Source organism: Alexandromys fortis, unplaced genomic scaffold (genome assembly GCF_014885135.2).
Source record: "Alexandromys fortis isolate MF-2015 unplaced genomic scaffold, M_Fortis_MF-2015_v1.1 scaffold_6, whole genome shotgun sequence".
NCBI lineage: Eukaryota > Metazoa > Chordata > Mammalia > Rodentia > Cricetidae > Alexandromys > Alexandromys fortis.
Genome location: NW_026067902.1, coordinates 12,546,123 through 12,571,391, shown reverse-complemented (window position 1 = coordinate 12,571,391; position 25,269 = coordinate 12,546,123). Strand labels below are relative to the sequence as shown.

The following is a 25,269-nucleotide window of genomic DNA, read 5'->3' as shown; positions in this document are numbered from 1 at the left end:
CCGGGCAGAGGCAGGCAGGTCTCTGTGAGTTCAAGACCAGCCTGGTCTACAAGAGCTAGTTCCAGGACAGGCTCCAAAACCACAGAGAAACCCTGTCTCGAAAAAAAAACAAAAAACAAAAAAAAAAAAAGAAAGAAAATGACCAATAGGCTGGGGGATGGTTCAATGGGTACTGGCATTGTATGTTGTGGAAGGAAGCATAAGGTCCAGAGTTCAGATACCCAAAACCCAGGTGGATGTGGTGGTCCAGCACCTAGCACCTTGGAGATAAGGCTAGCCAAATTCAGAGTGCTCTGAGTTCAATGGGGGACCCTGCCTCCAATAAATAGAGAGCAATTGAAGACACTCAATTTCAACCTCTGGCCTTCACATACATGCATGTGCACTTATATACACACACAGATATGTGCCCATACACATGTAAATGCACATACACATATGTATACCACTCACACAAACATGCTGGGTTAAGTTTTCAGTTCATTCAGACTAATTATCTACATGTTAAATCTTCAGGGAAAAAACTTAATATTAAAAAGAAAACTAAAGGTTATCAATTAAAATGTTTCATTATTTCATTCTCTTCAATTGGAAAAAATAATTCAATAAATTGTAATGACTGCTAATATACCCAGAATCTACTGTATATGGCATGTTACACCTTAGTTTAATACTCCCTTTCTCCTTGAGACTAGAAACACCCATAGCAAAATGTTTCACCTTGGACTTATTTACTGTTTATGAAATGCTTATCATAGTCTAACATAAACCACTGTTTTACTTAAATTAAAACATAAGACCCACCTAGAAACTTCAACGTCTGCTACTTCAGCTCATAAGAATTATACATATTGAGTGCCATCTAGTGGTTGCAGGAACAACAGTTTATACAAGCACACATACTTTAATACTTTTATTTAAAAATATTTACAACTAGAATGTAATGGCTTTAAGAATCAAGATCATAATCTTTATATACAACATACTGAACTGTACAAAAAATGAACAAAAAAGAACTGTAAACAATAAAGTGAGATAATAAAATTTCCCACTTAGTTTCTTGTTCTGTTCAATGAACACATATTACTCATGCAATTAAAAATAACTTTTTTTTTAAGTGTTTCAGGATTTTAATCATAAAAACATTCAAACTTGATTTATTTCTGGAATACTATTGACCACTTTCAAAATTTTAATGAAATAAGTTCTCCATCCGTTAAAGCAATTTATTAAATAGTATTTTCATTCCATAGTTACCCACTACCCGATTCTCACATTTAGGTTCGATTGATTAAATATTCTCACCTCAGGTTTATTTGATTAAATATTCTTTTTTTTTAAATTCATTTACTTTTATTTATGTGTATTGGTGCTTTGCATGCAGGTAAGTCTGTGTGAGAGTGTCACATCTTTTTTTTTTATTTATTAAAGATTTCTGTCTCTTCCCCTCCTCCGCCTCCCCTTTCCCTCCCCCTCCCCCAATCAAGTTCCCCTCCCTCGTCAGCCCAAAGAGCAATCAGGGTAAAGATGTAAAAGATCTTTACATCAAAAATAAATTACAGATAAGTTTTAAAACTTTTAATATATAAAGTTAGATCCTGAAAATTTTTTTTCTTTAAATTTCTGCCTCCTCCCCGCCACCGCCTCCCATTTCCCTCCCCCTCCCCCCAACAAGTCCCCCTCCCTCATCAGCCCAAAGAGCAATCAGGGTTCCCTGCCCTGTGGGAAGTCCAAGGACCACCCACCTCCATCCAGGTCTAGTAAGGTGAGCATCCAAACTGCCTAGGCTCTCACAAAGCCAGTACGTGCAGTAGGATCAAATTTTTAAATAATAAAAAGATATAAAATTATCATGTATATAGCTGTATGTATAAAATATTCTTGGCAACCAGTATTTAATTGTCAACACTCTCATGAGAAAGGAACCCAGAGGCTGAAGAGCTGGCTCAACAGTTAAAAGCACTTGTTGCTCTTGCAGAGGACTTGAGTTCAGTATCCAGCACCTACAAAGGAGCTCACAACCACCTGTAACTCCAATTCCAGAGAACCTAGTGCCTTCCCCTGGCCTCAACGGGTACTGTACACACTTGGTAAAGACATACACACAGGCAAACACTCTTACACATAAAATAAAAATAGAAAGGAATTTCACTAATAACACAATCTACAGACATTTTACTGTTGTCACCATCATACAAAGAGAACAAAAGTAAAAAGATTTATCAAGTACACTCATTTTGAACTGAACTTCTAGATTTTTAATTTTTGTCTTCCATTTTTAAGAGAATACAGAGACGCTTCTGAAGTAGAAGGCAGTGCGTCATCTAAGGATTTGGGTGTGGTCTCTCCTCCCTGTGTAATTCTTTTTTCTGGAAGGGAAAAATGATCACCATAACCCCCCTTTTCCTTTTTGAGAAAGCCTTCCATGTAGCCAAGGCTGGCCTCATATTCAGACCCTCCTCCCTTAGCCTTCTGAATGCCGGGAAAACAAAAGTGTCACCACATCTAGTATACAACACACATTTATCTTAAAAATAAAATGAGAGCTGGAGAGAGATCTGAGGAGGCCCTGGGTGAATCTCGTTCTTGTCATCTTAAGGCAGCCATCTTAAGGTAGACAAAGTAGTCAGCTGAGGAATGGGGGGGGGGGGATCAGCGTGAGTTCAAAGCCTGTCTGGGCTACACAGCAAACTTGAAGTCATTCAGTGCTATACAACAAGACCTTGTCTCAAAAATCCAAAAAGCAGAGCCAATGGTTTCCTTTTTCATAAAAATCACGAGAGTATCTGTCCTAACCAAAGCAGAGTAAGTCAGAATGAATAGATGGCTTGGGAAATAAGGACCCAAAATAAACGCAATGGAAAGCATTCAGAAGCTTGATCCTCAAGGGAGCACTGACAGACTTGAAAGCACATCTACACTGGAACCAGCACACAGAGGTTCCAGGAAGGAGTCCTGGTAGGGGACTGAAACGTCCAGGCAAGAGTCTGGGAAGCATAATGATGGACATAGGAAGGCTAAGTAAAATATTTAAAAAGGCTGGTTCTCAGAGAAAAGCAAAAATAGTTAAGTTTTTCACAGTCATACTCTATAAAAATATATATTACAAAACACAGGCTGAATACTAGTCCCCAAAGATGTCTACTTCCAGAACTTGTGTTGACTTAAAGATTTTATAGGTGATTCCCCAGGCAAGCATAATGCAAAAGAGGAAGGAGGAGCTGAGAAGTATGTGATAAAAACACACTGATAGCAGATAGGAGTGTCTGGGTGTGCTGTGTGTGTACTGCGTGGGGTGGGGCAGATGAGGTGAGACAGGACGTGAATGAGGAAGGTGGAAGACTCTGGAACTTTGGACTAGAAAAGCAGTTGAACACGGTAATCAAAGTTTAAAGGGCCATTCTCACAAAAGCCTGGAAGACAGTAGTTCTGAAAGCACCGCAGGCTCTGTAGGTCCAGTAAGAGGTTTCTAAGGAAAACATTATTAACAACTCTGCTAGGGGACATTTGTGAGATATTTACAGAAAAAAAAATATGGCCTTTTTTCCCCTCATGTCCTAAGAAGCTGCCTCAGGTTAAATTAAACAGTAATGAACTAGGCAGGGCAGTGGTGGTGCACGCCTTTAATCCCAGCGCTTGGGAGGCCAGGACAGGCTCCAAAGCTACAGAGAAACCCTGTCTCAAAAAAATAAAAAAATTTAAAAAAAGTAATGAACTAATTTTTTGACAGAGAAAACATCAAGAGTGCACAATGTTGGGTCTGTGCCATGGATACTGATAACAGTGACGTAATGTAATGATAATGTAGGCCTACATCAAGACTCTGGATTCATTCTGAGTTAAGAAAAATCAGGTGTGATTGAGGAAAACTCCATGGAAACCCTGGCTACAAACATAAAGAAATAAACCTAAAAGAACTACAAGACATGAGATGCATATTATACCTGCTCAAACACATAACAAGGAAATTATCTTAAGCTAACTTATGTACAATGCACAGTCTATACTTATTATCCAGATACATATGTTACCTTTGAAAGTTTATGTATTTTCAGAACAAGAGGACCAGACACCAATAAAAACAAACAGCCCAGGTGAACCAGCATTTCAAAATGCCTCGGTTGCAGTTTCCTCAGAGTTCTTTATCCAAAACAGCTTCCAGGCTGCTGACTGAGATGATCCAACCTCACAGAATACTACAGCCAAGACTTAGCAATTATCTTGACTTCCTCAGAGTCCCTCAAAGATTACCAGTGCCCCCCCCAAACAGCAAGAAGTAGTCCAGAAAACTATGCCCCCATTCCCAAAATATTGGTAATAAATATTTTTTTCATTTAAGGGGCTTGATTACAAAATATTATTAGTCATAGTCAATCTCTTTCTAAAAGAAGAAAGGGAGATATAATATAGAGATGATGGGGAAAAGGGTAGATTATTAAATTTAACTTTAATCCAAAAAATGTTAAATTGCTTTACATTGGTATGAATTTTGGTTTGATTCACATATAAAGTTAATGGGGGGGGGGGGGACTAGAGAAATGGCTCAGAGGTTAAGAGCACTGGCTTACAGAGGTCCTGAGTTCATTTCCCAGCAACCACATGGTGGCTCATGCCCTCTTGTAACCTGTAGGGATATATGCAGGCAGAATACTATGTACATAAAAAATAAATAAATCTTTTAAAAAGTTAATTGTGTTATACTGTATGTATATTTCTACTTTTAAGGTATTATATTTATGCAACTCACTTAAAAATGTAATGTATAATTAAAAATACAGATTAGGCCAGGTGGTGATAAGACATGCCTTTAATATCAGCACCCGGGAGGCAGAGGCAGGTAGATCTCTGTGAGTTTGAGGCCAGCTTGGTCTACAAAGCAAGTTCCAGGAAGGCTCCAAAGCTACAAAGAAACCTTGTCTCAAAAAACTGGAAAAAATTAATCCCAGCACTCGGGAGGCAGAGGCAGGCGGATCTCTGTGAGTTCGAGACCAGCCTGGTTTACAAGAGCTAGTTCCAGGACAGGCTCCAAAACCACAGAGAAACCCCATCTCGAAAAAAAATGAATAAATAAAAATAAAAACTGGAAAAAAAAAACACATAACAAACAAAAAAAAATAGTCATCTATACTAGTCAAACTTATAGTCATATTAGATATGTTTTCAATGTCATACACAGATATATTTAGATAGATGATCTCAAATACCTCAAAGACCTACAGAATATGGCATTTAATTGTTTAATAACCTAAAACTTTTCAAGATAGTGAGATACATCTGCTCCTGGCAACACCAATATAGTTAAGAAAGAGCGGCCGGGATGCGTCTCGCCACCCGGTCGCCTGCACGGCTAGCTTTATACCCGAAATAATTACACGGAAACTGTATTCTTTTAAACACTGCCTGGCCCATTAGTTCCATCCTCTTATTGGCTAGCTCTTACATATTGATCTAACCCATTTTTAATAATCTGTGTAGCCCACGAGGTGGCTTACCAGGGAAGATCTTAACCTGTGTCTGTCTGGAGTAGGAGAATCATGGCGACTCTCTGACTCAGCTTCTTTCTCCCAGCATTCTGTTCTGTTTACTCCGCCTATCTAAATTCTACCATATCAGAGGGCCAAGCAGTTTTCTTTATTACTTAACCAATGAAAGTAACAGATAAGATACAACACCCACCTCCATCACCAATCTACTTCAGAAAAGATGGTGGGCATCAAAGAAACTGTATAGTATTTATTTTCTTTATGGTAAAAGCTAGCCTTGTGGGCAAAGAAACTGCCCTTGCCTCAATTGCTGACAATTACTGTCCAAACTAGACCAGCAGGACACAAGAAAGGCAACTGCCAAGCTTTGCCAAGATTAGGTAGAGCAGTCCTTCAAAATTCCCTGCTTAACAGGAAAGTCTGTCAGATATGCTAGGTGTGTAGGTCAGAGTTGGATGTCCCAACATTGCAGAGGAACTCTGGGCAACTGTCCAGGCAGTCCAGACAGCTTGAGGTCTTTATCATTGGGTAACATTTCACCTTTCTGGGGTCTTCTATAGAATTGAAGACTAGATAATCATAGTTATAACTTTTCTTAGTTATGATAAAAGGGTAAATTAGATATAAAACTTTAAACTCACCAAGATAGGATGGATAATATTTTCTCTAATTTTGTAAAATACAAATAGAATAGATATTGTAACCGTAATTCTACCTTAATAACTGTTTTGTTGTATGTAATTTTACTATGTTAAAGTTAAAATCTTCCTTTATGATTAGACAGAAAGGGGAAAATGCTGCAGGATAATCCTTCTGTATGCTGTGAATAAGTTCTGCTCTCACCGGTTAATAAAGAAGCTGCTTTGCCCTATAACAAAGCAGAATAAGGCTAGATGGGAAAGCCAAACTAAAAATAAAGAGAGGAGAAAGGTGGAGTCGGGAACTGATGCAAGCCAACTGCCAGAGGAAAAAGATGCGCTAGAGAACAGGCAAAGCCACAAAGCCACGTGGCAAAACATAGATTAATAGAAATGGGTTAATTTAAGTTGAAGAGCTAGTTAATATTAAACCTGATCTATGTGCCAAACATTCTGCAACTAATATAAGCTTTTGTGTGTTAATTTGGTGCTGGGCAGGGGGGGGGGCAAAAAAGAAAAAGAAAAAGCTCCACCTCCATTTACAGTTGAGTCTATGCCATGGATACTGATAACAGTGATGTAGGTCTACGGTTGAAAGAGAACAAGTGGTGCAGAAATACAGAACGTATGGTTTGGAAAGAAAAGGGACGCTGAGAAGTTCAATGTTATACAGCCAAAGCAAGTGCTAGAAGAGAGGCTACAATTGTTAAGATTTAGTACTATTATTTTGATTCTCTGTGTACGTATGTGCGCATGTGTGTGTTCTGAGACAGGGTTTCTCTGTATAGCCTTGGCTGTCCTGGAACTCACTCTGTAGACCAGGCTGGCCTTGAACTTACAGAGATGGGCCTGCTTTTTGCCTCCCAAGTGCTAGAATTAAAGGTGTGTGCCGCCATTACCACCCAGCTAAGATTAGCACTGTTAGGTAGGGATCTGTTCTGAACTATGGCCAAATAAAAACTCAACAAAAGCAATATACAAGTGCCTCAAAATTAGAATCTGGGAGCTGGGGCGTTAACTAGAAGGTAAACTGCTCACCTAGCAAGTGTGAAACCACAGGGTCAATTCACAGAACAAAGAGGAAAAAAGCCTGAAATATAACTCTTTTAAAGAAATTTTAAAGCTCAAATTGTATAGGCAAACACCTTGTTTTAGACAGCTTTCACCATGCTGTGACTCTCTCTCCATTAAGTTAAACCACTTTGCTTCACAATCGGGTACACCTGATAACTCTGCAGTTAAGTGTATTTATTGCTCTTCCAGTGGACCCAAATTCAGTTCCTAGCACCCATATTGAGCAGCTACAACTGTTTTTAACCCCACCTCCAAGGGATCCAATGTCTTAAATATCTCATACTGACACACAAATTTAAAAATAAAAATCAATCTTTTTAAAAAATAACAACCGATGCCAGGTGGTGGTGGCGCATGCCTTTAATCCCAGCACTTGGGAGACAGAGGCAGTTGAATCTCTGTGAGTTCGAGGCCAGCCTGGTCTACAGAGCTAGTTCCAGGACAGGCTCTAAAGCTACAGAGAAACCCTGTCTCGAAAAACCAAAAAAATAAAATAAAATAAAATAAAATAAAATAAAATAAAATAACAACTGAAAAAGATATACAATGGGAGTAGAGATGGCTCAGCAGCACATGCTGCTTTTGCAGAGGACCTACTGGTTCAGTTCACAGCACTCACACTAGGCGGCTCACAACCACCTGTTAACTCCAGTTCTAGGGGATATGATGCCCTCTTCCCGAACCCACAAATACCTGCAGACATGTGGTACACATACATACACTCGGGCACACACACATACAGAAAATAAAATCTTCTATTCATTTTTGTATGCTTTATTTTTTAAATGCTTTGAAAATTTAGAAACTAAAAATAATTTTAAAACTTCAATTGCCATGTACATAATAAATTATTAAGAGTTTGATAACAAATTATAATGATATACATAGATTTCTTATTTTTTTTTAATGTGCACTGGGATTTTGCCATGGATGCTGGCTCCCATGGAGCTGCAGTTACAGACAGTTGTAAGCTGCATGTGAGTGCTGGGAATTGAACCCAGGTCCTCCAGAAGAGCAGTCAGTGGTCTTAACCACTGAGCCATCTCTCCAGCTCCACACATAGGAATTCTTAAAGAGGGGGAAAAATCAAGATAAGCAAGGAAGGAAACAGGAATTTTTCTCTTAGAAGTAAACACTACAAATAACTTAAATATAACTTATTATAACTTTAGATTTCCTACAATTTAAAGCTTTAGTAAATTAAAATACCCTACATTTGAATTCTATCTTAACTTGGCAACTAATAAAAGAGCTAGAACAAATCCCTTCATATTTCAAAATTATGTATTTTACCACTTTCTTTGTTTTGTTTTGAGACAGGCTTTCTTTATGCAGCCCCAGCTGTCCTGGAGCTTGCTTTATTCTGGTCAGGCTGGCCTAGAACTCAGAGATCCGCCTGCCTCTGCCTCTGAGTGCTGTGACTAAAGGCATGCCACCACAACCCACCTTATTTTACTGCTTTTGTTTTTCTTTTGGATTTTCAAGACAGTAGGAGAATTTTTCATCATAACAAATGCACTCCTCAAAGCTACTTTTATCTTTCTAATTGAGCTTTTAAACCAAAACATTGACTAAAGATTATGAATTCAATGCTAGCAGAGAAAGGTCAGACATTGGTGTGAGACTAAGGGCCATTTAAAAAAGCATTCATAGTCAATGTTCACATCTGTTATAAAATAAAATTCAGCACGATTTTGTCACCCCCCCAAAAAAATAAAAGACAGAAAATGACCAAAGCTTAAATAGCAAAAAAGCACCACTAACCTTTAAAGAAATTGTTAATCATAACAACAATGAAGACAGGGCATGGTGGCATACATCTTTAATTTCAGTACTCACAAGACAGAAGCAGGTGGATCTCCGAGCTCAAGGCCAGTCAGTTCCAAGAAGCCAAGTACCAGACCAGGCAGAGATAGACAGTGAAAGCTTGTCTCAAAATAAAACAAAAACTAAAGACCAGAACCACAATGGAAGACCATTTCAACCTAATCAGAAAAGCTATTCTCGGGACTGGAGAGACAGCTCAGTAGTTAAGAGCACTGGCTGATCTTCCAAAGGTCCTGAGTTCAATTCCTAGCAACCACATGGTGGCTCACAACCATCTGTAATGAGATCTGGTGCCCTCTTCTGGCCAGCAAGCATACACGCATTCAGAATACTGAGAATGCTGTATACATAATAAATAAATTTAAAAAAAGAAAAGCTACTCAATGCATACATACATTCATAATACATACATACATAAGCTCTAGCAAGACTAAAAGACTATAACTCCCTGATGGCAGGGTTATAAATAATAGTAATAATGGGAAATGTCTCAAAAACAAAAAAGAGAACCGTCCTATGATCAATAAATCCAACTACTAGATGTACGTCCTAAAGAAATCAAATCAGCATGCCAAAGAGATAGCTGTACTCTGTTTACTGCATTATTTATTCAGGACAGTCAAGACATGGAATCAACTTAGATGCCCATCAAGGATGAGTAAAGAAACGTGGTCTATAAATGGAGTATTTCACCATGAAAAATAATGAGGAACTCAAGCACAGAAAGATACTGTTACATGTACAAGTTAAATACCATCTCTAAGGATAGGATAGTGGTAGCAAAACCCTGGGAAGGTTGCAGAAAGGAATAGAGAGGATAGTTGGGGATAAAGTTCCAATGGATAGAAGGAATGAATTATATAACTGATTTATAACAAATAAATACTTAAGAATAGCTAATAGGGTCTATCTTGGATATTCCCAAGACAAAGAAATGATGTATGTATAAAGCCACATGTCAATGCAGTGATCCAATTATCACATCTCTGTACTCCTTAAGGTGGTACACGTCCTTAATCCCAGCACTCAGGAGGCAGAGGCAGGTGGATCTCTGTGAGTTTGAGGCCAGCCTAGTTTATGAAGCAAGTTCCAGGACAGTCAAAGCACTGTTACAGAGAAACCCTGTCTGGGAAAATCAAAAAAGAAAAGAAAAATGTGTTGCTAGCTATGAAAAGAATATATGGACTAAAACAAAAAACTATAGTTCAGACTTAAAAATAAAAATTGTGGTGGTTTGAATGATTCCCACAGGCTCATAGGGAGTGGCATTATTTAAAAGGATTAGGACATGTCACCTTGTTGAAGGAAACGTGTCACTGGGGGTAAGCTTTGAGGTCTCAGAAGCTCAAGCTAGGCCCACTGTTTCTTTTATGCTGCTTGCAGATCCAGATCCAGAACTCTCAGCTACTTCTCCAGCATAATGTCTGCCAGCATGCTGCCATGCTTCCCTCAATAACAGTGGACTAAACCTCTGTAAGTCTGCCCCAATTAAATGTTTTCCTTTATAAGAATTGCTGTGGTCATGGTGTTTCTTCACAGCAATAGAAACCATACCAGATTTCAATGATTTTCAAGATCATGAGCCAAGACTCATTATTCTGAACTAGACCCACTATTCTTTTAAAATCTTAGCATGTAAGTTACCTGTGCACATATACACAAAACCAAAGTAACAAGTATACATGACCACTGTGTAATACTGTGTAATACTTCCTACTGTGGGCTACTGTAAGATATCTGGGAATTGAAAATGAGTTCTGCAGTACTTCCTTTGATATGTGAGTGTCAGCAAAGTTTTTTTTAAAAAACTTGAAAACAACTTTGATTGTTGTTATATTCATTCAGATAGGTCTCAGTGAATGTTCTAACAAGCCAAGCATGTTCCCTCTGACACCAGGTATTGGGTTTCTCTGACCACTTCAAGTGGCAGCCACACCACACCTTCTCTCCCCTTGCCTAGCTTTATTCCTCTTCTACTCATTACCACCCGACACCAGAAACTGTTTACTGCATCCCTCACTCAAAAGTTTGGTTTTACTCATCACTATAAGAGATGAAGAGAGCCTGGCATCTGACTAAGTTTTAAAAGGGAAAAGGGGGAAAACATCAACAAGGAAACAGATGTTACAGATTAAGGTCAAAGAAGCAGTATGTAGTACGAAAATGTCTGAGCATCAGAAAGTTGACTTTACCCTGCAGACTACTGAAGACTGCTGCAGGTTATTCAAAGGGTTGATCTACTCAAACATTTATTCAGCACAGGTTCAATTCATGTTGCTTGGCACAGTAGTGAATGCAAAGGTCGAAAGCACTGCGGAAGGTACAAAGGACAAAGCCAAGTTCTGTCCTTGGGCTTTTAGATTAGGAGCACGTGATCTGGAAGTTTTGGGGAAATTATTCTGCAGCTATAAGCAGGATGGATTCAAGGAAGGAGAATCTAAGGAAAACTACTGGTTGGTGGACATAATAAAGGAAAAGCATCTATCATAGACAACTTCAAAATAGGAAGAGAAAATTGTGAACTGATAGAAAGCTATAAAGTAAAAAATCTACGGGAGATGGAAGTTCTTTAGCTTCCACTAAACCATGAGCCTTGATGCTCTCAGACACCAGCAGTACATAAAACAATCATGTTGAAAAGAAAAAAGAAAAAAAGAGGGGGAGCAGAGAGCAGATGAGCTTACCATTGGCAGGAATGTCAACACTGGTAACAGAATCACAAAACAGAAAGACAGTAATCAAACGGGCTAAGAATAGGATATTAAATAAGAGAAAAAAGCTTGAGTCTTTATGAAATCAAGCAACAGGAAGCTAAGGTCATGGTTCAGCAGTCAAGAGCACTTGCTCTTGCAGAAGACAGGGATTCGATTCCCAGCACCCTCAAGATGGTACACAATCACCCATAATTCCAGTTCCAGGGATCTGATGTCCTCTTCTGACCTCTGCAGGAACGAGGCAAGTGATGCACATATGTGCATGCAGACAAAACACTCATTCACATAGTATAAATCTAAAAAATTCCTAATTTCAAGCAATTTATCTATATTTGCTCCATATAATTAAGATAAAGTCCATTATTACTGACAAAAATAAGTTCTCTTAAACAGTTTGATTATGTTATCCAGTATTACAGGAAGTTAGGGAAGTAATAAAGAGAACCTAGAGGCTGAGGGGATCCAGAGACCTTCAGCCAGCAACAGATGGATAGAGACAGAGACCCACAATGGAGCACTGGACTGTGCTCCCAAGGTCCAGTTGAAGAGCAGGAGAAGATGAGCAAGAAGTCAGCACCACGAGGGGTTGGTCCACCCACTGAGACACTGCCTGAGCTAATGGGAGCTCACCAAATCCAGCTGGACTGGGACTGAACGAGCATGGGATCAAACTGGACCCTCTGAATGTGGCTGACAATTGGGGCAGACTGAGATGCCAACAATAATGGCACTACGATTTGTCTCTACTGCATGTACTGGCTTTTTGGGATCCTGTTCTATTTGGAAGCATACCTTCCTAGACCTGGATGGAGTGGGGAGGGCTGTGGATTTCCCACAGGGCAGGATACCCTGCCCTCTCTTAGGACTGGAGGGGGAGGGGGAGGGGAGAACAGTAGGGAAGTGGGAGGAGGGAAGAAAGTAGAAATTTTGAATGGTATTATTTATAAAGTAATAAAAAATTATTAGAAAAAATATGGGATTGTTAAAGGAAATGATGAAGACTAAAATTGGAAACTCCATGGGTATATCAGATGCTTGACAGGATCCACAGCTACTGAAGAGACAAGGTCCTGGGCATGTCTGTGAGCAGTTATCTCCATAGGTTAATAGTGGACTTGGGATGACCATCCATATTTATGGATGGAAACATTCCATGAGAAAAGGCCCAGGACTGAATAAAAAAGTGATCAAAGATGAGCATTAGCAATCATCACGCTGGCTCCTGACTGGATGCAGGTTAGCTCCTGCTGCCATGATGGATTGTATCCTTTAAATGTGAGCTAAAATAAATCATTTCCCATAAAGAGAGAAAGGGGAGAGAGAAAGAGAATCTAGAGCAAAAACTGTACCTGAGCTCTTAACAGTAATGAGACAAAGGAATGAGGCAGACACTGGAAGAGATTCTGAAGTCTGTTTATTTATTTATTTTGGGTTTTCGAGACAGTTTCTCTGTAGCTTTGGAGCCTATGAAGTTTATTTTCTTCTCCTATTTTATGTCTGTACATTTGAAATCAGGGGAAATAAACCTCTACAGACAGTGGAGTAACCAGAAAGCAAAAGTTAAATATGGCAGCTAGATTCCTGAAAAAACAAGATTCCTCTTTCATTTAGTCTATCAAGTAGCAGAACTGAAATTCACCATAGTGACGGTAAACAATGCAAAAGCTCACTCTGTATTTTTCTCCAGTAAGTAGGAGTCAACTGTATCAATTAAGTTAAAGGAATAGAAGAAATCAGAAACAAAACAAAACATGAGATTAACAAAATTATTCCCAAGTAGCATGAGACTATTGAAATTGTTCCATCAATTTAAAGTGGCCAAGAAATCCTAGCATTAGACTTCTTCAGTGGTGGGAGGTTCTGATAAAGGAAGCACAGTAAATATGAAAGTGACTAATGTCCAAATTCACTAGACAAAACTGTCTCAGTGTGAGCTACACAAACAAACTGCTCTCTCTGGGTGTTTGCAAAGAAGAGAAGTGTATCTCTCATAGCCCTACAGGACAAAGTCCAAGATCACAGTGGTATGGGTCAACAGATCAACAGCATTCTTTTTTTGTTGTTTTTGTTTTTGCAGACAGGGTTTTCTCTGTGTTGCCCTCCCTGACTGTTCTGGAACTAAGTAGACCAGCCTGGCCTCACTCACAGAGATCCACCTGCCTCTGCCTGCTAAATGCTAAAGGTGGGTGTCACCACAAACTGGCTGTCTGCAGTCTCTTCTGAAAGGCACTAATCTCATGTATAAAGGCTTTACATTCATCATCTAGTCTCCCCAAACCATCATCTTGAAGATTGAGTTCAACATGAATTTCAGGAGGACACATTCAGACCACAGTATTAAGGGAAAGACAGTGGGGGTCCCTATGAATGGAAAGAATAATTAGTCACATGGGTAAAGGTCAAAGATTTTACATAAACCATTTTGGATATAAAGGAAAATTTTCAAATCATTTATGCACCACCGTTTCCTCTTAGATATAAGTGCTATAGACACAAGGGAGATAGATAGAGCAAGGCAGCTACACATCCAATTTTGTTTTGTTTTGTTTCATTTGGGGCGGGGGACGACTGAGACAGGGTTTCGCTGGGTAGCCCTGGCTGTCCTGGAACTCACCCTGTAGACCAGGCTGGTCTTGAACTCAAGAGACCTCTTCTTCCCCAGCTCTTGGATTAAAGGCATGTGCTACCACACCCAACAGATAGGTTTACTATCATGAAAGAAACTGACCTTAAATAGTGTCCAATACTGTAATTTTATGGCCTTAGTAGCTACTTCTCTACCAAATGGGAGGGGGTTATGTTAGAAAGCAGTATCATGGTACCCCTCCCACTCACTTCTTTTGAAGAATCACTATTAGATATACTACAAGGGTTAACAGTAGCCTACCTCTCTAGTGTAATGAGACTGAAACACCTAACTTTAATAGAGACACTCAAGATTCTTCTAGAAAAAGATACTGCATTGTATAATAAAATTACAGTATCTAATTTAAAAGACAGAAGCACAGTGGCTATTGAGGTGGCTCAGTAGGTAAAGGGTCTTTTTTACTGTGTGTGATGCACAGGAACAGGATGTACACATCCCGTGAGTGTTCGGAAGAGTGGGGTCAGATCCCCTAGAACTGGAATTATAAGCAGCTGTGAGCTACGCGACAAGGTGCTGGAAACTGAACTTGAATGTTCTGAACAAGCAGCGAGTGCTCTCAACCAGACACCTCTCCAGCCCCAGGGCAAAGATCTCTGCCACCATGCCAGTCCTGAGTTTGATCCTAGTAAAATGGCTCCCAAATCTGTAAATCTCCAAGTGGCATGGGCCTCTTTCACCCACACACAAGTAAGCAAATTGAAAAGGGATACTGTATTGGACTCCTTCCAGAGGTTACATAACATTATTATTTTTGCATATATGCACACAAATATATGTGGATATTGGTGTGCACATGTGCATTCACATGCAGACGAATTCCAAGATTACTGATTCAGCGGGTTCTGAATGGTGGGGCTGAGACCCCATGATAACTATGAACACTAGATTGGGCATGTGACTCACGCCTGTAATCTCAGCACCTGAAAGGATGAAGCAAGGGGATTATGGCAAACTCAAGGTCAGTCTGGAGTACGTGGTGAGTTTGGGGCAAATTGAGGTTAAATGGAGACTCTGCTTAAAAAAAAAAAAAAAAAAAAAAACTAAAAATTAAAAAAACTTACTGATCTATTAACTATCTAAGGCAGTGGTCCTGAACCTGGAGTCACAACCCCTTTAGGAGACAACCGATCCTTTCACAGGGGTTGCCTAAGACCATCAGAAAACAAACATTTACATTACAATTCATAACAGTAACAGAATTACAGTTATGAAGTAACAACAAAAATAATTTTACGGTTGGGGGTTAGCACCTGAGGAACTGTTCAAAGCATCACAGCATTAGGACGTTTGAAAAACACTTTATATATGTACTAAATCATTTAATGATCCCTACCACCACAATAGGTGCTAGAATGATCCCTACTGTACAAAGAAGGCAACTGTGGCACACAAGAAGAGTCAGCAACTGCTCGTTATCAATAATGCTTCAACTGGTACTCTTCACACCTTTATTACATCAAGATAAAATCAGGATTTATCTTTGGAGAAATTACTTACAGCCTAAGTCTCTACTCCAGTGTCATAAACATAAGCAGCCCAAATAAAGATGCACCGACCTTTTCAGACAATAGAGTGCTCATGTTCGGAGGACACAAACAGGTCCTAATTCTAATTTCTTCTGACACTAATGTATCTTCTACAGGGATAAAATAAAATGCTAATTATCACTGACCCAAAGTTGAGACATTAATGCTACAGAAACTTATCTATTAGTTATAAAGCCATGGGGTCACTGGAAAGCTACCTGACTTCAAATAAAAAAGTTTATAATTATATATTCTATAAACTAGACAGAAGACTTGAAAGGGTCCCAACATACACACACACACACCAAAGTTTAGAAGACAGAGATACGAAAGACCTTAATTTGATCACTACTATCGTACACAGGGTCAAATAGTAGTTGGTGATCTATAAACAAATTCCTAGATGTTCAAGTGCTAACAGGCTCCAATGTGAAATAAGGGCTGGACCCCAGTGGTGCATTTACTGCCATAGGCAACTTGAAAGAAACTCCAGTTCCCTCAAAAATGAATTTCTGACTTAAAATTTTATGTGACATATTTTGAGTAATGTTTGCCTTACCTGTTACCTGATGAGATACTTTAAAAAGTTTTTTTTAATGCCAGGAAAGGGGGGGAAACAATCAAAATCAAGTAAAATTAACTAGGACCCAATCTTTTTTTTTTTATATGAATAGCACACATTGAAAATGTACCTGGCACTTTCTGACAATTACATAAAGAATGGCCAGATGCTTCCTGTTGATGAACAGCAGAGAAAGGCCAACTGACAGATTCGGACTAGAGGTCACAAGAAACCACTGCAAACTCAGCTTCCTTCCAAAACCAGTAGGCTCAACTCATCTTGAAATTTTACACATTCATCACCCACACCTAGGAAACCCAAACTGACTCAGAAAAAAAGCTAAGGGCTTATATATGCAAATTATATATGCATATTACTTATGCTTTGTTTCAGTAAAAGTCTCACCTTCAACTCAAGTCTGAGCTCTACAGTGCTGAAAAGAACACTGATGCACAGGTCTTTACAAGCACAGTAGATGTACTTGTAAATTCGCATTATTGTCTGTCTTGTCACTTGAACTAGTTCCAAATGTTCCTGAGACTTCAAGACTATCGGTAAATTAGAATCTTTGTAATGCTTACGTATCTTAATCCCCATCTTTTAAAAAGTTAGAGCCCTCTCTCCCAAAATTCAGGAATCTCTGAATCATTCTTCTCATTCATGGTTTTTAAAAGTTTGTCTTGTACAGTATCCTGATTGTACTTACACGGCGAAAACAGGATAAAGAAAAAATGCGTGATGTACGGTGTTTTCCAGTGGTTATGTGGTGTGATAGCACATAAGACTCCATGCAAAATAGATTCAAAAACCTCTTTTCTGTTTAGGCACTAAAAAAGATTTGCAAAAATGCAGAACAATGTGTCTCTTGCCTAAACCATGAGTTAACACATGAAACAACTTTTGACTTTTCACAAAAGAAAAATGAATAAAGGGATAACAGTTATTAGTTCCCTTAAGATACAAAGCCATAGAGTCTGAAAGGCTGAGACAAATTCTATCAGTTAAAGTTAAATTAACCTGGGTGAATCTCTATCAGGTAATATCTTCCGTATAGTAAATTCAGTGCGTTTTAAATTCTGGAATGGCAACTACTTCACAAGGAAAAGTACACCAGCGTTTTGTCCAGATAAAAATTACACTTCACAAAGTAACTCGCCTGAAGAGACAGCACACCAGTGTCTGCAGAAGGAACTTAAAACTATTTCCACGCTCTGAAGCTCTCTTTAGGAAGTTCTGTGGTCTCGCCCCTGCTTTAAACAGATGTGTCTGCTAGACACAATCCAAACGGACTTAAAGCAAAAGCTTCAAGGGAAAACACAGCAATTAGGCCCGTGCCATCCTTCGCTTTCATTTCGGAGATGCCCATTTGGAGCTAGGCACGAGGCTTCAACACAGTGGGAGAGGTTCACAACAGCACACTCAACACCGATCTGTGCCCAGACATGAGATGACCCGACGAAAACTCGCGGCTTCTTTCCCGCACCCCCGCTCGCGTGGGTTCCGGCAGCCAAGTCTCTGGGGGCAAAAGCCTCGACCACTGAGACTGGCAGGCTCCGTCCCTCCAGGGCTCTCCAGTCTACCCTGCCCCGGGCCGGCTCTCCCGCCGAGACCCGAGCGCCCCCCGACCCCGTCCGTGGGCCCCAGAGCGACGGAGCGGCCCGGTCCGGCCTTCCCGCTGGTCGTCGGCCCGGCCCGGCCCGGTGTTCAGGCCCCCGAGACAAAGGAGCGGGCGGAGGCCGCGCCGCCTTTCCAGCCGCCCGCCCCACCGGCCCGGATCCCCACGGCCATGGCGACCCCACCGCAGCCCCGGCCCGTGGGGACCGCAGGAGGCCGCGGCGCCTGGCCGAGGAGGGGGCGGCGGCCGCCACCATGTCTGCCGCCCCTCCCAGAAGCCAAGCGCCGGGCGGACAAAGCGCGGCGGCGGCAGCGCGGACACCCAGGCCGACCCCGCCGACCCCCGCCAAACGAGCGGGGCCGGGAGCCCCGGAAACCCGGCGCCTTAATGCAATAAACAGGAAATCGCGGGGATGATCTGGGTTCCGGGGGAAGTGGAATTATTTTTTACCAGCGAAGAGATCAACTTCCACATCCGGTGGTAACAGGGCCCTACACAGACCCGCACTGACCTGGAAAAGCTTCGGGAGCGGCGGCGGGGGAGCAGCGGGAGGAGGTGCGGGGACCGAGGCGCCTCGGAGCCGGCAGGGCTGACGCGGCCCCGCCACACACAGAGCGCTTCGCTGCACAGGGCGCTATTTTCCGAAAATGCCGCGTCTGGTCGGCGCCCAAAATCCCCACCGAAAAGTCCCCGTCGGCGCGGAGGGACACGGCGGGCGAGCTCCCAGCATGCCTGCGGAGGCCTGGCCAGCCCGCGCCGGTTTCCGCCCCACTGCCCCCGGGAGCAGACCTGCCGCCACCCTCCCCGGGCCCCGTTCCGGCGGGAGAAAGGGACGAAAGGGTCTGGTTTTGACTTTAAACAGAGAGAAAGGAAATAAGCCATTTCTAGCGCTCGGCCACACAAAGGCTGTGGCGGAATGATCCACTGAGCGACCGCAAGTCCCGGCTCGCCCGGCGCCTGCGCGGCAGCGGGGTGAGCGCTGCGGAGGCCATGTGCGCGGCCGGGGGTTCACGCCGCGCCGTGGGGCGGGATGTGTGGGAACTGGGGTGCGTGTGCTGAGCGTCCTTTCTCCCCGGCATGACACGTGAATCGCAGTGACTGCGGGCCGCTTGAGGCTTAAACTTGCTCGTGGGGTGTTGTAGTAGATTCCCGGCAGGCGGAAGGGCAGCTAGGAACCTAGGATTTACCTTAAAGTGGTCCAGGAAAGTAGACCCGGAGTTGCTAGCTTAGGTGCCAGTGCAGGAACAAAAGTGTACTCTTTTCCTGGCGTAAACTGCTCGTGTGTGATGAGGATGTTTCTGCGGTTTTTTTTTTTTTTTTTAATGTAAGAGTGTCACCGCCGTGTCTGCATTGTCAAGATTTTTTTTTTCCTAGATAGAATCTCTCTAACAGCACTGGCTGACCTGGAGCTCAGTTTGTAGTCCAGAGTGACCTTGAATTCAGAGATCCTCCTGCCTCTGCCTCCGGATTGTTGAGATTAAAGGCGTGTGCTACACCTGGTGTTGAGTTCCTTTTTATTTTCGAAACGGGGTTTCTCTAGCTTTTTTGGTTCCTGTCCTGGAACTAGCTCAGGCTGGCCTCGAACTCACAGAGATCCGCCTGCCTCTGCCTCCCAATAAACTCTTGGTACATTTAAAATGGAATTAAAGCCGGGCGGTAGTGGCGCACGCCTTTAATTCCATTTTTAATGTGCCAAGAGTTTATTGGGAGATAGTGATTCGTGAAGAAAAAGCCTTATAAATTTTAACTTACACGAGATTTCCAAAGCTACACTTTGGTATGTTTAACAGGGAAGTCCACTACTCTTGGAACTTTTGGCATCTGGTGTCTAGGAATGGGAATATCTGAGGCACTTCGGCAATTTATCCTAAGAGCAAAAAGGCTTAAATGAGATCCAAGTAGTGTGTGTGTGTGTGTCCTCAAATACGTAATCATTGTGTCTCCGCTTGCCCTTTTTACTAATATGGTGAAAGTTCCTAGTCAGTGTGACTTAACTAGAGCATAGCAAAGTAAACTATGGGGGCCATAGTCGGGTGCTTTTTTTTTTCTTTTGATTTAATATTTTATTGTTTTGCGTGTTTAATTTTTTTTCATGAGACAGAATCTCACTATGTGACGCTCTGGCTGTCCTGGAACTCAAAATGTAGACCCGGCTAAGCTCAAACTCAAAAGAGGTCCACCTGCCTCTGCCTCCCAGTTGCTGGGATTAAAGGTGTGTGTCTATACGTCTAGCTGTTAAGGTTTTTCAGATTGTCACGCCTTCCCATAACATTTGGAGTAAATATTTAATGATTGCCACAGAATATTGCTTTTGTTGTGCAATAGGATATAGACAAGTATACATCATCGGTGATTATGATGCAGAAATGTTGCCAAATTTGATGTGGTTTCCAAGGGAGATAACACAGACTAACCTGGACAGGAGGAATCAAAGGGGTCCTCAGAAACAATTCTCTTTAATAAGGGGATTGATTGGTGAAGGCTCTCCAGCCAAAGAAACAATAATGCAAAAGTTTAAGAGGCAAGCACGGGGAGACTGAGTAAAAAAGGTGTCATTTTAAGCATTCCCAGAGATGTACCTGTGGAGGCTTAGTGACAGCCTCTAATGTTATGTGAATGAATGAACTGATATCTTTCGTAACTGTTCAACAACAACAAAAAAAGTCCAAGGCATGAGAAAGAGTAATTTGGAAGGCAATAATGACTTGGGTTGAGGTAGTCACAAGTAGAAATGAAGAAAACCACAACTGATTGAGAATTCGGAGAATTTGCTTGACTGGATGAGAATGTCTGGAAGAGATGTCACAGATGACTCTCTTGTGTGTCAGAGGAGTACCAGAAGGAGGGTGATGCGTTCACTGCCAGTAGACGCTAAGGGAGAGGAATGTGTGCTCGGGAAGGTGAAGCTTCTGTTAACCACGTACAGCCTGCAGGCCCGTCTAATCAGCAGTTAAGTTGGAGCGCCCATTCTACCTGATACCATTCTCTGTGCTAGAAAAGATAAAAGTAGCAAGGAAGAACATGGCTTCTGCTCCCATTTCTGTTGAAGGGAAGAGAGACTAAGGATTTAAAACAAAGACGAGAAATAATGTCCCATAGTAGTTTCACAAGGAAAATAGAAGAGCAGCTGAATAAAGTAGCTCTCCGGGTGAGGATGCAGACAGCTGAAGTTTGGTCTGCACTAGGCCCTGCCTGGGAAGAAGTTAGGGCAGTTTGTGGAATCCAAAGGGAGGTCAAACACGAGGTCAGTGTGACGGGAGTGGAGGGGAACAAAGAAGGGACGGAAGGAAAGAAAAGTCCACAGCTTTGGTCAGAAGAAGTCACTGAAAGCCTTAAGGAATGGAGCAGCATGGGCATGGCAGTAGAGATGGAGAAAGCAGATGAAGCCAAAAAACAGCTGATATTAGACATAATCTGTATGTTCGTGAAGTGGAGCGAGGGAAGGAAGAATCAAGCGTTGAGTATGGCTGCCTAAGCTGCCACTATTGGGTAGAAATATAAGCTACATATAATTTTGCAGTAGTTGCATAAAAAATGTGAAATTAAAGTCTTCTTGAAATATATGCCAATATTATATGTGATATAAAATATAGTTTAATGTTTTACATTCCTTTTCTTGCTATTTGAAATCTAGTGTATAAATTATAGTTAAAGCTTATCTCAATACCTTGATTTCATAAAATTTAATCTTGAAAAGTTGATTTATCTATCCTCTTGGTTCCAGACATTAAGCCATGCTTATTTTAACTGTAAGATGAAGTTAAAGTTTTGAAAATAAATTTCTAGATTAATCAGATTTAAATTGAATAATCCTAGCACTTGAGAGGCAGAGGTGGGCAGATCTCTTTGAGTTTGAGGCCAGCCTTGTCTACATAGTGAGTTCCAGGACTGTCAGAACTATGTGGATAGGCCTTGTCTCGAAAAGGGGGCGGGAGAAGAAAAGTTGTTCTGAAGGCTGAGAATACAGCTCAGCAGTAGAGTGCCTGCCTGTCAGTGCAAGGCACTGAGTATCCATAGCACTACCAAAAGAAGTTTACCAGAAAGCCTTGAATGCTAAGCTAAAGGATTGTGAAACCCTGACCCGTGTGGTGTTTGAGCCACGTTGTATTTAAGACTAGAAAGAGGCCACGGGGTGGCCATCTGGTGACTCCTAAAACCAATGTTTCATTCCATTGTTTTGACTTTATGAAATTCAGTTTTAGCTTAGTTCTTCTAGAACAAAAGTCTAATCCATTAGTTAGTGCCAATCTGCAGACCCTCCCTTTGTTGCCACCCAAGACATTTAAGAAAGTAAAGAGTTCAGAAGTGTGGAATAGAGATTAATATCCATAAATGTACCCTCCAGAGCTGTATTGTTGCGTGGTTTTTTGGTTTTTCCATGTCAGGGTTTCTCTGGCTGTCCTGGTACTTGCTCTATAGACCAGGTTGGCCTCTGCCTTCTGAGTGCTAGGATTAAAGGCGTACACAACCACTCCTGGCTGCTTCATGGGGTTTTGTTTTTATTCCCCTTTTCTAATAATTTTTGTTTTATAGACATAGCTCTCTATTTGTTTGGTTATTTGTTTTGGTTTGATTTTGGTTTTGGCTTTTTGAGACAGGTTTTCTCTGTGTAAAAACTCTGGCTTTCCTGGAACTCACTCTGTAGACCAGACTGACCTCAAACTCACAGAGATCTGCCTGCCTCTGCCTCCCAAGTGATGGGATTAAAGACATGTGCTACCACTACCCAGCATTTTGCTTTTTTAAGGAGGACTTATGTAGCCAAGACTGGCTGCTTTGTAACCAAGAATGGCCTTCAATTCCTGATCTTCTAGTCCCCACCTCTCAAGCAGATGACAGGCATGCACCACTACATATGGAGGTGCAGGGGATCAAATCTAGAACCTAGTGCATGCCAGGGTCTCTGTTAACCAAGCTACACCCCAGCCTTTCAGAGCATTTTTGTAATATCGTGAAGAGGATGAGAAGGATCAAGTTTTCAGAAGACGCTAAATCTAAGTTTTTTGTACTTTATAATGACAACTGTTCTTAATAAAAGAATATCTCATATTCTTCCATATGGACCCAGAGAACTGCATAAAAACAAAACTATATAGCTGACACTTTTTAAAACTTTATTTTATATATATGGGTGTTTTGCCTGCATGTATGTCTCTGTTCATGCCTGGTGCCTGGGGAGACCAGAAGAAGGTGTCAGATCCTCTAGAACTGCAGTTATAGATGGTCATGAGCTGCTATGTGGGTGCTGGTACTTGAACTTTGGTCCTCTGAAAGAACAGCCAGTGCTCTTAACTGCTGACCCGTCCTCCCAGACCCCTAGCAGCTGTTTATTAAATGCCAGCCACTATGTATAGCCTGTAAATACAGTGTCTCATTCAGTGCTCAAAATAATTCTGCGGAACAGGTATTATTATTAGGATTAATTTCCTGTGAGGAATTGTGCTTAATAACTTGCCTCAAATCACCAAGAACCTACGTCTTAGAGTCGGGATTCCAAACAGGCCTCTAGTTCTGCCCAGGGATCTAGGGGGTTCCCTTACACAAAGAAACAGTACATTCTTCAGAGAGAATGTGAAACTGCCACCTTCAAAAGATTCCCCAGTGAACTTAGGGGAACAAATGGTAGTCTAAGTCCATTTTGTCAGGTACTAGAATAGCTGCACCTGCCGGCCGCTCGGGTCTGTTTGTACAGCATGCCTTTTCTGTCCCTTTACCCTAAGGAGGTGTCTGTTGTTGATGGTGAGGTGTGTTTCTGGGAGGCAGTAAAACAATGGATCCCATTTTCTAATCCAATCTATTAGTCTGCTTTTTATTGGAGAATTAAAACCATTAATACTAAGACTTGTTCAGCAGTGTTTATTAATTCCTGTTATTTTGTGTGACTGTAATGTTTTCTTAAACTTGTGTTGATTAGCTGTTCTGGGATTACGTATGTGCCCCCTTGGGTATGTTTAATCCTCTCCTCAGACTGAAGTATTTCTTCTAATATCCTCTTTACAGCTGTCTTAGTGAACATAAATTCCTTCAATCTGTTTTTATCATAGAAATGTTTCCTTTCTCCTTTGGTTATGACTGATAGTTTTCTTGTATAGTAGTCTTAGCTGGCATCTGTGGTCTCTTGGAACTTGTAGAACCAAGTCCTCTGGCTTTAAAAGCTTCCATTGAAGTTGGGCATTGATCTGGTATGCCTGTCTTTATGCGTACTTGGTCTCTCTTATTACTTTCAGTATCCTTTGCTTTAGTATGCGACTGGATAGTTTCTTTTCTGGTTCTGTTATTCTGTATGCCTCTTGAACCTTTTTCTTCTATGACTTTGCTGAAAATATTTTCTGTATCTTTGACCTGCATTCCCCTATACCTGTTATTCATAGATTTGGTCTTTATAATGAGACAGGTTTTCTTTTTGTAGCCTCGGCTGTCCTGGAACTCGACTTATAGACCAGACTGGTCCCAAACTCAGAGATCCACCTGCCCCCACCTCCTGAGTGCTGGGGTTTGGTCTTTAATAGTGTCCCAGATTTCCCACAGATTCTGTTTTGTCTTTTGTTTTTAACATTTTCCTTTACTCTTAGATTTATTTCCTCTGCCTTGTCTGTGCAACCTGATAATTTTTCTTCCACCCAATCTAATCTGTCAGGAATACATTTCTTTGATCTTTTTGTTTGACTTCCCGAGTTAATTTCATTTTGGCTTTTCTTCAGAAATTCTTTTTATTAAATTCCACTTTCATATCTTGAGTTGTTTCATTATTTTGTTCACTTGCTTATGTTTTCTGTTCTCATTTGGGCATTTTCATGCATTAGCTAAGTTGCTTCTGTCCGGGAACATTGCTCTGGGAATACTCACTTCTGGAGGAGACATGTTGTCTTGGCTATTCACATTGTTTGTGTTTTAGAGATGGAGCCTGGGCGTCTAGGCTTGGGTCATTGGAAGTGTTGTTTGCTGGGGATATCTTGTCTCGCCTTCCATGAGTTGGTGTTTGGATCTTTGTTTGCTGTTACCACAGCTTGTCAGATTGTGGTCCAGCCAAGGGATCTTAGTAGTGATTATTGGGGCCACTCTGTGTTTATATGCAAATGGGGTATCAGAAAAAATAAGCCTGCTGGGGGTGCTCAGCAGAAGTGTTCTCAGCTCAGGTAGGGATGGATGTAACTTCTGAGACTGGGAGTAAGACTTCTGTAGG

General features: G+C 41.3%; 1 protein-coding gene across 2 annotated transcripts in view; it reads right to left on the bottom strand.

Moving 5' to 3' along the window:
* The window catches only part of Gabpb1 (GA binding protein transcription factor subunit beta 1), a 54,458-nt gene extending 34,768 nt beyond the window's left edge, over positions 1–19,690 (bottom strand). The window contains exon 1 of one of the 2 annotated variants that reach the window (XM_050133447.1): positions 18,598–19,690. The gene's annotated coding sequence lies outside the window, so the exon portion shown is untranslated. The remainder of the gene's footprint in view (positions 1–18,597) is intronic. The other variant, XM_050133431.1, reaches the window with a different exon arrangement.
* Positions 19,691–25,269: the final 5,579 nt, after the last annotated feature.